Here is a 13650-nt window from a genome sequence, read left to right on the forward strand (position 1 = left end):
TTGCAGAATTGGAAAAGCCAATCATCAAATTTATATGGAATAGTTAAGGGACCCAAATAGCCTAAAATATCTTAAAAAAGAAGAATGAAGTTGGAGGATTCACACTTCCCTATCTTATAACTTACTACAAAGCCACAGTAATCAAAAGTTCATGGTACTGACACAAAGTATTGACTTACGAAATGGAATTGAGAGCTCCTAAATCGACCCTTACATTTATGGTCAACTGATTTTGACAATGTGCAACCACCACTCAATTGGGAAAGAACAGCTCTTTAACAAATGTTGCTGAGAAAATTAGATCTCTGTTTGCAAAAGAAAAGAGGACTCTTACCTCAAAACTTACATAAAAATCAACTCAAAATGGACTAAAGACCTAAATATAAGAACCAGAACTAATAAACTCCTATAAGAAAATGTAGGGAAGCATCTTCAAGATCTGCTGTTAATAGATCGTTTCTTAGACTTCATACCCAAAGCACAAGGAAGAACAGAAAAAATAGATAAATTACACCTCATTGAAATTAAAAACCTTTGCACCTCAAGGGTTTTATTATGAAAGTAAAACAACCAATATAAGATGTTATTAATAGAGGAAATTGTGAGGGGGGAGGGGGGGGGTTTGTGGGCACCCCCTATATTTTCCATGTAACTTTTCCATAGTCTAAAAACTACTTTAAAAATAAAGTTTAAAAAGTTAAAAGGGAAGTAGATGTGGCTCAACCAGTTGGGCACCCACCTACCACATGGGAGGTCCCAGGTTTGGGTCCCAGTGTCTCCTAAAGAAGATGAGCTTATGCTGCACCCACTGCCATGAGTAGACACATCCACCACAATGAGCAAATGCCACAAGCCAGCAGATGCTGCAGCCCATGGGGAGCAGATGTGTCTCAGGCTGTTGGGTACTCACCTACCATGTGGGAGGTCACAGGTTTGGTTTCTGGTGCCTTCTGGAGAAGGCAAGCAAACAATGAGCAGACAGATGAGAAAACCATCAGGGGGGCAGGGGGATAAATAAAGAAAAATAAAGTAAATAAATAAATCTTATTTTAAGTTAAAAAAAAAGGAAAATGAGATACCTGATATAGGTTTAATATCCAGAATGTATTTAAAAAGTTCTTCAACTTAACAACAAAAAGACAAACTACCCAATTGAAAATGGGCAAAAGACTTGAATAGACACTTCTCCAAAGAAGATATACAAATGACCCAAAAGTGCATGAAAAGATACTCAGCCTCAGCCACCAGCAAAATGCAAACTGAAATCAAAATAAGATACCATTTCACAACCATTAGAAAGGTTGGTACTAACAAACATAGAAAATCACCAGTGTTGGGGAAGCTTCAGAGAAATATGAACGCTCTTTCATTGCTGGTGGCAATGTAAAAAGGTGTGGCCATAGAGAAATATGAACACTCTTTCATTGCTGGTGGCAATGTAAAAAGGTGTGGCCACTGTAGAAGACACTTTGGGGGTTCTACAGAAACTTAAGTATAGAATTATCACATGACTTGGCAATCCCATTACTAAGTATTTATCTAAAAGAATTACAAGCAAGGTATCATGCAGATATTTGAACAGCAATGTTCATAATGGCATTTTTCACAATTGATAAAAGATGAAAGCAACTCAAGTGTCCATCAACTAAAGAATGGATAAACAAAACGTGACATATATATATATTTATATATATATATACACAAACATACATACATAATGGAATAATATTCAGCTGTAAAAAGGAATAAAGTCCTTATACATGCAGCAACATGGATGAACCTTGAAGACATCATGTTGAGTGAAATATGCCAGACACAAAAGGACAAATATTGTATGAACTCTCTGATTTGAAATAATTATATTAAGTGAACTCATAGAATCAGAATCTAGAATATAGGTTACCATGGGCAGGGGTGAGGATAGGGAGTGAGAAGTTAAGGTTTAAAACAAACAGGGTTCCTATTAGAAATGATTTAAATGTTTTGGTAATGGATGGTGGTGATGGTAGCACAACAATGTGGATGTAATTAACAGTGTTGAAATATGTATCTGAATGTGGTTAAAAGTGGAAATGTTAGGTCGTGTATATGGTAACTAATAAAGCTTCCTACCAGGAGTGGTTCTTGAGGAACAGAGTCTTAAACTTGGGGTGTCTGAGGTGGTTTTGGGAGTTTTGCAATTGTCTCTCTACTCTAATTGGACTCAAGGGTACTGACGACTCCCTTTACAAAAACGAAGAGGCTGCTAATAGTCCATGGCATGGGTTGGCAATCAAGATACGTAAAATCGCATCACTGGATTCCCCTACTTCCATGCTTACAAGAAGCAAGGATCTGAGGGAGAATGTTTTCAACACCTTAACAGAGTTTTGTGGAGTCAAATGGTATAATGATGTTGGCTAGCTCCTCCTAGATACACTGGATACTGTTATAAAAGAAAGAGATGAGTTAAAGGTTTCAAATTTGAAACTTAAACACTGAATGGGTGATGCAAAAGTTTCTATATGTGCTCTGAAAGAAAATCTTGTCTCCTGTAGCCTCAGGCTCAAAACATCTGAGAACAAACTCAGACTCTCCTTGTACCAGTAGCGGAGTTACAAAGAAAACTAAAATCTCAACCCCACAGGGTTTCTGCAATTAAAGTGAAGACATTGATTGGAAAAGAGTAGAATCCAATTGGGATGGAGGCATATGGGATGATGATGATATTGATGGAGACATTGGAACCCTGGATTCTGCTGAGACTTTACCAGATAAGCCTGCCTTGGCCTGGCCTGTCCAGACCACACCTTGTCAACCTTGTATCATCCAGCCTCCCGCCTGCTGCAGGGAGTCTGAAACAACTTCCAGCCCTGAGGTGGGTACAAGTGAAAATGAAGCCTGCCCTGCCTGGCCTCCAGCCTGTCCCAGGGAGTCTGGATCTCCTCCCAGCCCTGAGACATGTACCAGCCAAACTCCAGCATGCACTGCAGAGCCTCCAGTCTGCCTTGAGGAAACTGCCTTCCAACCCCTGCCTAAAGAGATTAATCCTGTCTCACCAGAAGAAAATGCAAGGGAATGCCCTAAAGTCAGGAGATTGCAGGGCAATTCTAATCCTTCTCCTTACCCAGCCCCACCACCTCTCTTGTATTTGAGACCTATTACTAGACTAAAATCACAAATCCCCAAAGGTGAAATACAAAGTGTGACCCATGAGGAAGTAAGGTATACTTAGAAAGAACTGCATGCCTTTTCCAACTTATATAGATAGAAATCAGGGGAATATGTGTGGGAATGGATACTAAGGGTATGGGAAAATGGTGGAAGGAATATAAAGTTGGATCAGGATGAATTCATTGATACGGGCTCACTAAGCAGGAATTCTGGATTCAACACTATAGCTCAAGGGGTTAGAAAGGGCTCTCACAATTTGTTTCGGTGGCTCGTTGAAACATGGCCAAAAGATGGCCCAGCATGTCTGAGGTTGAGATGCCTGACTTGCCCTGGTACACAGTAGAAGAGGGAATTCAAAGGCTTAGGGAGATTGGAATGCTAGAATTGATTTACTATTTGAGAGCCGCCCACCCACCCTAGGAAGGGACACACCCTTAGCCAGGACTCTGAGGAATAAATGTAAGACTAACTCCATCTTCCCTGAAGCACTCTGTGTTTGCTCTTCTCTATAGTCCAGAGATTACTGTAGGGAGGGCTGTGATGAAATTAGAATCTTTAAACATTATGGGGATAATTGAATGTCGGTCTAGTATAAGTCAAGTATGGGCAGTTAATCGTCAAATCAAGGTGCACATGGCTACCGCAATGAAAGGCAGATTCAAAATAGCACTCAAAATAGTCTAATACATCATGGGGTACCTAGCCATGAAGTAGATGGTAGTTCTAGGTTGAGTGAACGAAACTCTAACTCAAATTACAGATGGAGAGAATCACAGCCCCTAAATCAATTCCCAGACTTCAGACAGTTTACAGAATCAGCGCCCCTTGAATGAGGAGGAGGCCAGGTCTCCTTGGGGAAGAATCCTGTTAAACTGCCCAAAATGTATACTGTTAATCTTCCTCCCACTTTCCCCAAGGAGATCTATGACCTTTTACCAGAGTAATTGTGCATTGGGGAAAAGGAAATAGCAGAACTCTCCCTTCTACCTTATCATAGATTTTGTCCATATGTGCATTGGCTCACATTGTGATTGTGATTGGCTCACAATCTTCTTCTCCCTTTCTATTTCTTATAAACCTATGCCCCATACTCTAGTTCTCTGGGTTATCTCAATTTGTTTAATTCATGTCAGCGAGGTCATGTAATATTTGTCCTTCAGTGCCTGGATTGTTTCACTCAACGTAAGGTTTTCAAGGTTCAACCATGTTATCTCATGTGTTAGTATTACATTCCTTCTTACAACTGAATAATATTACATTGTAGGTATATACCAGAGTTTGCTTATCCATTCATCTCTTGATGGACATTGGGGTTGTTTCCAACTTTGGCAATAGTGAAAATGCCACTGTGAACATTGGTGTGATGGTTAGGTTATTGTGTCAACTTGGCCAGGTAATTGTGTCCAGTTGTTTGGTCAAGCAAGCACTAGGTTAACTGTAATACAAGGGCAATTATGGACTTTGGTCACCATTGACTTTACCGCAGTGGTAAATCATAGATAGCTGGTTATAATTACATCAATCAGGGAGATTGCCATCAGCAAGAGTAATGCCCAATCAGTTGAATGCCTTAAAAGGAGAAGTGATTCCAGCATTTAGAGAGAATTTCCCAGCTTTTTTTTTTGACAGTCAGCATCTCCCAGAACTCATCAAGAACCTTCATTGGACTTTCATTGCAGCCCCTCGTTGCAGCCTGCCTGTGGAACCTGGACTTGCACATCCCCACAGCTGCATGAGAGACTCTTATAGAATCACATAGCATTGACAGATATCTCTTGTTGATTCTGTTTCCCCAGAGAACCTTGACTAATACAATAACAGAATAATTTTTTTAAATAATTCATGAAACTACACAACATGGTGAACACTTTGTTAAACTGCAGAAAATAGTTAATAATGCAATTATAAAAATGTGCTTTCATCAGGTGTAATAAATGTTCTCCAGCAATGCAAGGTGTTAATATGTTGTAGATGAGATATGGGAAACCTGCATTTTAAGCATTATTACTCTGTAAATATCAACTTGTCTAACAAAGAAAACAAATTGTTCCTATGTTATCTTCCAAGAGTTCCATAGTTTTAGTTCTTATATTTAGGTCCTTGATCCACAATGAGTTGATTTTGTATGTGGTATGAAGCAGAGGTCTATGCACATGGATATCTAGTTTTCCCAATACCAATTGTTGAAGTGAATTATTTCCCCATTGCATGTACTTAGCCCCCTTGTCAAAAATCAATTGGCCACAGCATTGTGAATCTATTTCTGGACTTTCAATTCCATTCCATTGGCCTATGTGTCTATCATTAAGTCAATAATACACTCTTTTGATTACTGTAGCTTTGCAGTACAATTTGAAATCAGGAAGTATGAGTCCTCCAACTTTGTTCATCCTTTTCAAAATTTATTTGCCTTTTTGGGGCCCTTTGCCATGTCACATGAATTTGGGGGTTGGTTTTCCATTTCTGCAAAGAAAATGGATGCTGAGATTTTGATATAGATTTTATTGAATTTTCAGATCACTTTGGGTACTATTTTAGTTTCCTTGCTGCTTAAACAAATACCATGCAATGGATTGGCTTACCAACAGGAATTTATTGGCTCACAGTTTTGTGGTTAAGAGAAGTCCAAAATCAAGCTATCATCAAGGCAATGATTTCTTCTAGAAGACTGTGGCATTCTGGAGATGACCACTGGAGATAATTGGTCATTGGCTTTCTGTCATTTGGCAATGCATAGTGGAGTTTACTGGTTTCTTAGTTCTGTTGACTTCCAGCTTCTGGCTGATCCCTCTGTATTTTTCTCTCTGTATGTGGCTTTCCCCGTAAGACCTTCAGTAAAAGGATTAAGACCCATCCTTATTCAGCTGGGCACACCTTAACTAAAGTAGGCTTATCAAAAGGTCCTATTTACAATGAATTCATACTCCCAGAAATGGATTAATATTAAGAATGTGTATTTCTGTGGTGCATAACTTCAAGTCTTCACAAGTAATATTCACATATTAACAATATTAAGTCTCCCAATCCATAAACATTGATGTCTCATTATTTATTTAGGTCTTCTTTAGTTTTTTTCCTAGCAGGTTTCTGCAATTTTCAGTATACATGTCTTTTATAACCTTGGTTAAATTTATTCCTAAATATGTTATTATTTTAGATGCTATTGTAAATGGAATTGTATTCTTAATTTCCCATTTGGATTGTTCATTGCTAGTATATAGAAACACAATATTTTTTTTAGAAACACAATAGATTTTTGCATATTGATTTTCTACCCTGTCACTTTGCTGACTTTATTAGCTCTAGAAATTTTCTTGTGGATTCCTTTGGATATTTTTAAATATGAGATTATGTCATCTGCAAATGGAGATAGTTTTATTTCAAATTCCTTTCCAATTTGGATATATTTTATTTCTCTTTCTGGCCTAATTGTTCTGGCTAGAACATCTTGTACAATATTGAATAGCAGTGGTAAAAGTGAGCATCCTTATCTTGATACTGATATTAAGGGGCAGAAGTGTTAAGTCTTTTGAAACTGAGTATGAGGTTAGCTCTGGGTTTTTCACAAATGACCTTTACTGTGTTGAGAAAATTCCCTTCTGTTCCTAGTTTTCCAGATGTTAATCAGGAAAGGGTTCTGGATTTTGTCAAATGCTTTTCTATATCTATTGAGATAAACATATGGTTTTTTTCCTTCATTTTATTTATGGCATGTATGACATTGTTTGATTTTCATATGTTGAACCATCCTTGCATTCCTGTGCTAAATCCCACTTGGTAATAGTGACTAAATATTTTAATATGCAGTTGGATTCAATTTGCTAGTATTATATGTTGAGGATTTTTGTTTCTATACTCATAAGGGAAATTGGTCTAAAATTTTCTTTTCTTGTGATATCTTTATCAGGCATTAGTATTGGTGTAACGCTGGCCTCATAGATTGAATTAGGAAGTATTCCTTCCTTTGTAATTTTTTGGAAGATTTTGAGAAGTATTAGTATCAATTCATCTTTAAATTTTTGGTAGAATTCACCAGTGAAGTCATATGAACCTGGACTTTTCTTAGGTGAAAGGTTTTGATTATTGTTTCAATCTCTGCTAGTACTGATTTTTTATTTATTTTGAAGGTGGAAAATTTTTATTTTACTAAAGGATTAAAGAAAAAAATACAAGTATCAGTATATGTATCAAGTAGTTTCTCTATTTTTCCTCTACATCCTTTCAAAGTTGCAGCTACTATGGTCTTGTAATAAGAAGTCAATCTTATGGACTTTGGGGACAGGGAGCAAACAAAGTGTTAATTGGATGCATGTTTATTTTTAATTCTCTGTCTGGTAAGAGACTCTCTAGTACTGTGTGGCTCACTACCAATGCCTGATGTTTGGGCTAAATGTATTTTTATTTGATTATCTTTCAATAGATGATATTCTTTATGGCAATGATACTAAAATTCTAGTAGCCATAATAATGAATTAAGGAGCTCAGTTCACATTTGTTGACTCTACTCAAGGATATGCTAAACCAGGGGTTCTTAACAAGGGATCCATAAGCTTGACTCAAAATTTTTAAAAAAACATTATTTTTGTTGGGACGTGTTGGTGCAGACTTAGTAAGGGGTCCATGGTTTTCACCTGACTGGCAAAGGGATCTGTAGCAGTTTGATATTATTGATGAATTCCAAAAAGAAATATTGGATTATGTTTGCTAACTGATCTTTTCCTCTGGGCATATTACATTATATTGGATTCAGAGGTTTGCTTGATTAAATAGTCACCTAAAACTCTTGTGCCAGTTGGGCGTTGAGTCCCCACCAACCAAAGGGTGGGGACTCACAGATAAAATGCATGGCAAAGTACAGAGTTGGGGGGTTTTAATGTTGGAGTTTTGATGTTGGAGTTTGATGCTGAAGCTGGAGCCCTGGGGAGAGAAAGAGCCATTCACCTGATAGTCTACAGTTGACCTTGTAGAGAAAACAGAGAAGCTGAGCCCAGAGGAACCCAGGAAGCCTGAACCCTCACAGACATCGGCAGCCATCTTGCCCCAACACGTGAAAATAGACTTCTGTGAGAAAAGTAACTTATGTTTTATGGCCTGTTATCTGTAAGCTCCAACCCCAAATAAACACCCTTTATAAAATCCAACCAATTTCTGGTATTTTGCATCAGCACCCCTTTGGCTGACTAATACAGGGTCCATGGAACAAAACAGGTTAAGAATCCCTGCTCTAAACCAACAGGTTAGGGTATGAGTGGGGAATCTGCATTTTGAGAACCTCACTTGATTCTGATACTGATAGGTCATAGATCACAACATATGGAATTGTGAGGAAGTCATAGGCACACAGTGATGAGAAGCTATTTCCTTATAAAAATTTCCAGACTCTCCTAATACCACAAGGCTGTGGAACAGTAAGCCATCTAACTCTCATTTCAGGCAAAACTTCAGAGGCAAGAACTGAACTATTTAATTAAACATTATCTTGAAATAAATCTAAATTTATAAGCAAAGGGGAAAATACCTTGCCTCTCTTAGTGTGGCAGGGTGGCTAAGACAAATACCACAGACTGGTTGGCTTAGAAGAATAGGAATTTATTGCCTCACAGTTTTGGAGGCTAAGAAGTCCAACATCAAGGTTTTGGCAGGAGTTGCATGCTCCTGAGTCTGTAGCATTCTGTGCTGGGTTTCAGCAATCCTAGGGGTTCCTTAGCTTTCATCTCTGCTTCTGTGGCATGAAGCTCTGTCTCACTCTCTGGTCCTTTTGGCGTCTACTGACTGACTGTGTCCAAATTTTCTTTATCTATAAAGACTACAATCATATGGATTAGGGCCCATCCTAATCAATTTGGCTTCATCTAAATAGGATCTTCAAAGTATTTTTCATTTCATTAAATATGGTCTTTGAATCCTGTGATAATTCTTTTAAGTTATTTCCCTCCTTCTATTTGTCAGAGGACATGATTTAGAATTACCTCATTTCTATCTCTACAAGATTTGGCATATCCTTAAAAACAGAGGTAATATGTTTAATAATAAAATTTCTGGTGCATATATATGTTGGAGTAAAAGAATAAATAGCTCCTGGAAATATATAGAAATCTTCCACTTTTTTGTGGTTGCCAACAGAAAGGACTAAAAAAAGAAAAATGACCTGCAAAGTGGTGGGGAATAACCTTTGTTAACCAGTAAAAGCTGGTAAAAATTGCCCCATAACTTTTTTGTTGTTTTATTTGAGTTTATTGCAATAACACAACAGTAGAGAAAAATAGTGTAATGAAATCCATATAAACATCATCTGCCTTAAGCAATTCACATATGAATAATCTTGTATCTTCTATACACACCCACTGGATTATTTTGAAGCAAATCTCAGTTAATTCCATCCATAAACACTTCGGTGCATATCTCTAAAAGATAAAGGATCTTTTTTAAAAGCATAATCCTATTACCACATATTTAAAAATTATAATTCCTTAATGTCATCAAATATCCAGTCAGTATTAAAATTATCAATTGACTCATACTTTTTTTTTAACACTTGCATTCTTCAAAATAAGACTCAAACAGGTTCCCATATTGAAATGCTTTAATTTTTTTCTTTTAAAAAAGCAGTTTTATTGAGATATACTCACATACCATACAATCCATTAAAAGTGTCCCATCAATGGCTTTCAGCATATTCACAAAATTGAGCGTTCACCAACACAATCCATTTCAGAATATTTTCATTACTCCACAAAGAAAAACACCTTACCCCCTGGCAGTCACCTTTCAATCCCTCTATCCTTACCACCTCTACACAACCAGTAATCTATTTCTTTCTCTATAGATTTATTTATATTTACCATTTTAGATAATCAGAATCTTAAAATACGTAGTATGCTGTTATCTAGTTTCATTCACTTAGAATTTTTTTAATTATGTATTTTTATTTTTTAATTAGAGAAGTCATAGATATAAAGAAAAGTCATATAGAAAGACAGCATTCCCATATACCCTCCTATTGTTGACACTTTGCATTTGTATGGTACCTTTGTTAATACCTGATGAAAGAATATTAAAATAGTACCATTGATTATAATTTATAGTTAAGCTATATTTTTTCCAATAAATCTTAAAGTGTAAAAAGCAAAGTTGAGTCATAACAACCCTGAAAAGGCATTATTTTTTTCAAAGGGTGATACAAGGGAGGCTCTTAAAATTCCAAAAAATAGTTTCATTCCACAAGGCAAAGAGATTGCAATAGTCATGGATAGTGTTAGCCTGGAAAAGCTCAGTTCTCACTGGTATCATTTTCAGGGTGGAGCAAGGGGGTAATATTTAAAAACAAAGTAAGAATTACTCACCAATCAGGTTGTCCTTGACCTTACCTCATCATCACTTAATCTCAAGCACCTCATTCTTTTCAAATATATAATAATGTTCAAAGTTCATTTAACTTCAAGAAACCCTCTCAACTGATTTTTTAATTTCTGTAAGCCAAATTTGATTATCTGTTTTTGAATAGCACATCTCTTGCAAAAGCCTCTCTGGAGCCTCCAGGGCCCCTAGCCATCTCAGTATGACTCTCAGTGGCACCCTGTGTCCAAGATCATCATAATTTATTAAACCACAGAAGTTTTAAAACTGTCCCAGAAATTCACTTTTTTAAAAATGCACTGAAAAATATATTCTTTGATTGTGTTATTGAAATTCCCAGGATATTTCTGATCTTATTGCTTCTAAGTGTTCCCTATAAAGGATGCAGCAACACAGATTAGCTGTCAGAACCAAGTTTTCTTAAAAGAAATGGCTGTATTCTTATAAATTTTTCTTAATCATGATTTATAGGCTTGGATACTGAAATACCTTCATAATATTTTCCAAGTAGTGAATATTTACATGTTAGGTAGTTTAATAATCATGGATTCTAATACTAGTTTCTCTCTATAGACAAGAAATTTCCATTTAAAGGTAAGAGAAGATTGTTTGAAATCTGAATAAGTTCTTTTTCATAAATCTTTCACCAGCATTTTCAGGACTGTTGGTAACAGAAATAGTTAGATTTGTATGGTATTAATTCACTATATCATTGAACTATACCAAATGGTGGAATGCATTTTTAGGTAATGTCAAATAGAAAATAATTGTGAAACAGACATGATTCAGAATTTCAATAGTAGACCATATAGCAGTCCTGTCTCTTTTACCTTAACTTCTTCCACATATAGCATGCTTAAAATATTTTCCTCTATAGAAATTATATTCATTTTTATAAATTAGATATCATATTCATAGAGTTATTTGAAAATAGGCTTATTATTCTTTGATACTGCTTGTCTAAAATTTGTTTTGGAATGGCCTTATTATCTTCATTTTGCATGCCATAGTAACCACATTTCTTTTCAGTTGCATTATTTTTATTATGAACACTCTTTAAACATTTCCCATTTGAAAATATAACTAATATTTGACTCCAAAAAAGTGCTTGTTAACATTAGTTCCTAATAACTATCATTGAATATTTGCACAAATGTCCTAGACAACATTTTAAAGTATAAGTAAAAAGCATGAGTACCAAAATGCTAAATTTAAAACATAGAAGTACATCTCTTTTAGCCTTGAAGCTTGCAATCTATAAAATGTTTCTAATTAAAAATCATTGGATAAATCTTCTATTATATTAAAATTCTTAGTGTTACAGGTAATAAAAGCCTTGGGATTTAAGATGTTTAAGCATAAATTGGAAATGATTCAATTTTCTAAGTTTATATATAAGGCCATACTAGAGTATATGAATTATATGATTTTCCTCAGTGCAAGAACATAATTTAAAGGTGGCTATTTAATTAGATATTTTTCTGGTAGATTGTGGTATTTAATCAAACACAGCTCCTTAGATAATCTCACTGACATTTGTCATATGTGGTAATTTCTAACAAATTGAGGATTTGAACATATGATGCTAATGGTGTTAATGAAAAGTAAAAAATGGAGATACGAAGTATTTATCTTTGTCTTAATGCCCATGATTCTATGAACTGAAAATTCAGAAAGAAGAAAACAAGTAGAAAGTCACTAACTCAACATTTTTCCCCTATGGCACAGTTTTAATATTTCCCTGGAAACTTGTTTTACAAATACAATAATAAAAATAAAACAACAACAATCAGTGAGTGCATATATGAGAACTAAAGCATGTGAAAGCATTTGGTAAAATATAAATTAATAAGCATATTTAAGCTTCTCTGGGGTAGTGGTTCTCAATTTGTACTATGATTTATAATCAACTAGGAAGATTTTAAAAAGTTGAGAATGTCCCATCAACTAGTGAATAGAGAAGCAAACCATGATAATAGTCACTCTGAAGAATACTATTCAGCAGTTAAAGGGAATGAACTAATGATACATACAACAGTGTGATGAATTTTTAAAGTGATATACTAAGTGCAAGTTACCAAGCACCAAGGTCTAAATGCAATAATTCTCTTTAAGTGACATTCTGGAAAAGACACAGCTCTAGAGAGAGAAATCATATCACTTAAATTGGTTGACATTTTTGCATGTAAATGGTAACTAAACAAAGTTTGGGAAAAATTTAGATACTTAGGAACTATCTTCAGAGATTCTAATACAATTGGGGTGTGACTCAGGTAATTTTTAAACTCTCCCCAGGTTGAATCTACTGCTGGGGTTGAAAACAACCACTCTCTCATTTTAATATTATTGGCCCCAATTCTTCTTGACTGTAGCATAATAATCCTGTGCAAAGGAGGACAGTCCCTTAAAGGATTAGTCTCACAAGTGCTGTTTCCTCTCTACAGATAGAACTATGGTGACTTTCTCTTTATCAATTAAACAATGAATGCGTATTGACTGATTTGTAACATATTTTTGACTCAGTACAGTAGCTCCTTTATATTATTTCTCCATGAAGATCACATTCAGTATTTAACTGCATTCAAGTTCATGAGTAGACACTGATCCCCATGGAATATATGATGACAACGTACTCCATCTATCTTTTGAAAACATAATTTTGGTTAAATTCAGACTAATAGCCTCTATGAGTCAAGATTTCAATTGGATTACTCCAATAGCTAAAGAAACCTCAGTTTAATAAGAAATAAATATTAAGCACTAACTGTCTAAAAAGCAGTCCCCCGTAGAACTTTCAATCTAGGATGAGATATAAGGCATGAATTCAGAACTAGAACATAGGGTAGATATCAACAAATAGCATAATCTCTATAGCCCAGGAGAGAGAAGTCAAAGTCCCCCCAGTCCGGGTATTGTCCTGTCTGAGTCTGGTTTCCCCACCTCTCGTTGCTCCAGAATCAAATCCATCCACTCCATTAACACCACCTTGACTTTCCTAACCTACAAATTTGATCACGTGGCACCCCTACCTGAAATCATTCAACGGCGCTTCTTCACTCACACGATAGACATAAAATTCCAACCTGCCTCTTAGAGGGTCTTGCATGACCTGGCCGCTGTCTCTTTACCCAGCTTCACCTC

Source organism: Dasypus novemcinctus, chromosome 7, assembly GCF_030445035.2.
Source record: "Dasypus novemcinctus isolate mDasNov1 chromosome 7, mDasNov1.1.hap2, whole genome shotgun sequence".
NCBI lineage: Eukaryota > Metazoa > Chordata > Mammalia > Cingulata > Dasypodidae > Dasypus > Dasypus novemcinctus.